At 60.3% G+C, this 343-nt stretch overlaps 1 non-coding gene across 1 annotated transcript; it reads left to right on the forward strand.

Moving 5' to 3' along the window:
* The first annotated feature begins 143 nt into the window (after positions 1 to 143).
* TRNAC-GCA lies at positions 144 to 215 on the forward strand. The gene has a single exon. It is a non-coding gene; the product is annotated as a tRNA-Cys (tRNA).
* Positions 216 to 343: the final 128 nt, after the last annotated feature.

Consider the following 343-nt stretch of genomic DNA (forward strand, 5'->3'; position numbering starts at 1 on the left):
TTTCGGGGCAGATAGGACGGTTATGGCGTCAGAGTTGCAAGTGCAGTCGAGCAGGCCGAGCGGCTCTGCTGAGTCAGAACCGACGCCCGCGTGTGAGCGGACGCGTGGAGGACTCTGTGAGCGACACGCCACTCTCAGCAGGAGGGGGTGTAGCTCAGGGGCAGAGCATGTGACTGCAGATCAAGAGGTCCCTGGTTCGAATCCGGGTGCCCCCTTCTAGAGCCTTTTCCTGCTTTAAACTGTCCACAAACCCTTGTGCAAGCCGGGCCCGGTGAATAGTCATCCGAATTGGGATTGGCTTCTCCCTGCTCCGCTCCCGTAACTCCCCCCCACCCCATACTCC

Source organism: Myotis davidii, unplaced genomic scaffold, assembly GCF_000327345.1.
Source record: "Myotis davidii unplaced genomic scaffold, ASM32734v1 scaffold807, whole genome shotgun sequence".
Classification (NCBI taxonomy): domain Eukaryota; kingdom Metazoa; phylum Chordata; class Mammalia; order Chiroptera; family Vespertilionidae; genus Myotis; species Myotis davidii.